Here is a 3,363-nt window from a genome sequence, read left to right as displayed (position 1 = left end):
CTATTTTTGAAAATAAGCTCATTTTCCAACTCCCCTAGAGTTAAACAGTTGAGTTTTACCGTTTTCGAATCCATTCAGCCGATCTCCGGGTCTGGCGGTAGCACTTTTAGCTGTAGCTTAGCATAGATCATTGAATCTGATTAGACCGTTAGCATCTCGCTCAAAAATGACCAGAGAGTTTCTATATTTTTCCTATTTAAAACATACCATGGGTGCAGCAGGCGCAATGATATTACGCAGCGCCTGAAAATAGTCCCCAGCACGCTCCCTGTGCAAGCAGGTGGTCACGTTGGTTATGTTGACGGAAGTTAGTCTATTTTCGAAAACAGTAAAACTCAACTGTTTAACTCTAGGGGAGTTGGAAAATGAGGCTATTTTCAAAAATAGTGGAGTGTTCTTTTAAAGATATTAACATTAATAAGGTGAGTAAAAGAGTCTTATGTTTATTTGACGGTGATTTCACATTTCTTGTTTGTATGAAGGCTAAATACAAATAAAGTTTGAACATTTAATTTATTTGTGCTATTTTTATTTCTAAAATAATATATAGTGTTATAGGAGGAGGTTTCATTGACTTGGCAAATTAATTTTTTTTTTAGAAGTTTGCCTTTATTAAAGATGAGAGAGACTTCTGCTCTGCATAAGACCTTGGACCTCTGTCGGCTCTTGTATGTCTTCAAAATGCCAACAGCACAAGTTTATATAACACTGTGTCTTCAGATGATCTCATATTTTTGCTCACTTCTCCTCACATGCTTATAGTCAGATCATTTGGTTTTTGATATGGTGACAAGTGTTTGTTTGTAATCTTTTCAGGCAGATCAGTTCTCTGGCTTCCATATTAGATCTGTCCTGTGTGTCCCTATCTGGAATAGTAACCACCAAATCATAGGTAAGTTATCCAGTTAATTGCTAATGTTTTACTACATATAGCATGTGCTGATGTTCCCTGCTCTGCTCTGTTGTACTATGTTGTGTGCTAGAGTTCAGTGATGTGTGTGAGTAAATGGAGGACAAACATGTTTTTACATGATAATGTCTGTTTAAATGTATATCTGGGTGTCATATCAGTGTGTGTGTGTGTATGTGGGAGGACTCTATCAGGGAACGAAAGTCATTATGAGTATAAGCAGCCAGTAGAAGTAGAAGTCAAGGATGTCTTCATTCAAAAGACTCTCCCCCTCTTGCTCACTTTCTTCATCACTGCCGTAGTTTCAGAACCAGTTTTCCTTTCTCTCAAATCATGCATATAGCCAGTGTGGAAACATTTCAGCACTATGAGAAGAGAGAAAGATTTAGTGCAGAAACCTAAACTTTTTTGTGCAGAAATCACACTGTCCAGTTATATTTTATATCCATATATATATATATATATATATATATATATATATATACATATAGTAGTATTTTTTTAATCCTTAGGTATGTTCGTAAATCACACTCTCTAGATATATTTTATATATATATATATATATATATATATATATATATATATATATACATATAGTAGTATTTTTTTAATCCTTAGGTATGTTCGTACTGTTTTTGTAGTATGCATGGATGAGACACCCGGATCATCTACTATAAACATGTGCACTACACAACCAAAGTATACATGAAATAATGTAGGATTTTGTTACGAATTAGATTAAGCCTCTACTCAAAGATAAATAAAGTTCCCTTTCAGTCGGTCACTCTCGACGTCACATTGGATGGACAAGACAAGATTCCTGAACGCCCCCGTGTCCCAGACCGGCCTGTTCGGCGACACGGTGGAGAACTTCGCCCAGCAGTTCTCTGCTGCCCAAAAGCAGACTGAGGCCATCAGGTACATCCTGCCCCGGCGTGCAGCTGCTGCCTCCAACCAGCCGCCGGTGGCAGCGCCTCAGCCCGCTCGTCGCCGAGGGTCCCCCCTCCCGCGCAGCGTCCGCAGCAGCCTCCAGCAAAACTGCGCCTAGGAGCCGGCCGCAGGGCAGCCGCCCCACCCGTCCAGGCCCCCGCCAGACCTGGTGGTAAGCGAAAGAGCAAGAGGCCCTGAGACGGGCTACCCAGAGATGGAGCGAGTTGCTCTTCGGGAGATGGTGAACGCACCACTCCCTCCCCTGGAGGAGGGCCGGGTGGAGAATCTTTTGTTTCCTTTTTTTCCGCCACTGACCTCGCGGTCAGTGGTAACCAAATACTCGACAAAAGAGTAATTTCTACTAACTCTGGGTCCCCTGAGGGGACAAGGGGTTGTGAACGATCCAGAGCCGCATCACACTCACCCTCCTCTCTCGCCAGTGAGCAGGAGTGGACGGATTGGGAGGACGAACCAACGGACTACCCACGCACCCTCTGCTCAAATGCAGGTCAGTGTTACACACACCCAGACCCCGCCTCAGACCAGCACCGAGATGCCCGGGCCCGGCCCCTGTGTTCTTCCGCTCAACCGACAAGGTGGTCTGCGCTCCCGTCGCTTGTCGCAACTCGCCCGCCACCTCCTCCTTTGGAGTCGGAAGCATCTGAGGTTGCTTCGTGCTGTTCACATTCCACGAGCTGTCCCGAGCTGCACTCCCGGGAGAGTGGCGACTCCATCGCCAGATGGTCCAGCTGGTTTGGAGACGTTTCGGAGCCACTCAGGTAGACCTGTTTGCCTCTCCAGAAACCTCTCACTGCCAGTTGTTCTTCTCCCTGGCCGAGGGAACACTCGGCACGGACGCACTGGCACACAGCTGGCTGTGGGGCCTTCACAAGTATGTGTTTCCCCCAGTGAGCCTTCTTGCACTGTTGCTGTGCAAGGTCAGGGAGGACGAGGAGCAGGTCCTGTTGGTGGCACCCTACTGGCCTACCCGGACCTGGTTCCCGGAACTAATGCTCCTCGCGACAGCCCCTCCTTGGCCGATTCCTCTGAGGAAGGATTTACTGACTCCGAGACGAGACACCCTTTGGCACCCACGTCCAGACCTTTGGAAACTTCATGTCTGGGACGCGGAGGTTCTGAGTGACCTACCCCAAGAGGTAGTCGACACCATCACTTCGGCGAGAGTACCGTCTACGAGACACGCCTACGCTTTGAAGTGGAACCTGTTCGTTGAGTGGTGTTCTTCTCGCCGAGAAGACCCCCGAAGATGCCCGATCGGAGTTGCGCTGTCCTTTTTGCAGCAAGGGTTAGAGCGAAGGCTGTCTCCCTCCATCCTTAAAGTTTATGTTGCTGCTAACCACGACCCCATAGAAGGGAGGTCGCTGGGGAAGCATGACCTGGTCGTCAGGTTCCTTAAGGGGGCGAGAAAGTTAAACCCTCCACGGCCCCACTCTATACCCTCTTGGGACCTCACGGCACTACAACAGGGCCCATTTGAGCCTTTGCAGACGGTTGAGCTGAAG

At 47.2% G+C, this 3,363-nt stretch overlaps 1 protein-coding gene across 1 annotated transcript in view; it reads left to right on the top strand.

The window, feature by feature from the left end:
• The window catches only part of LOC107561714 (dual 3',5'-cyclic-AMP and -GMP phosphodiesterase 11A-like), an 83,132-nt gene that overhangs the window by 49,808 nt on the left and 29,961 nt on the right, over positions 1-3,363 (top strand). The window lies entirely within an intron of this gene.

This window comes from Sinocyclocheilus grahami, unplaced genomic scaffold, assembly GCF_001515645.1.
Source record: "Sinocyclocheilus grahami isolate Dianchi unplaced genomic scaffold, SAMN03320097.WGS_v1.1 scaffold789.1, whole genome shotgun sequence".
Classification (NCBI taxonomy): Eukaryota; Metazoa; Chordata; class Actinopteri; order Cypriniformes; family Cyprinidae; genus Sinocyclocheilus; species Sinocyclocheilus grahami.
The sequence above is the reverse complement of the archived record's forward strand: the minus strand, read 5'-3'. Positions and strand labels throughout refer to the sequence as shown.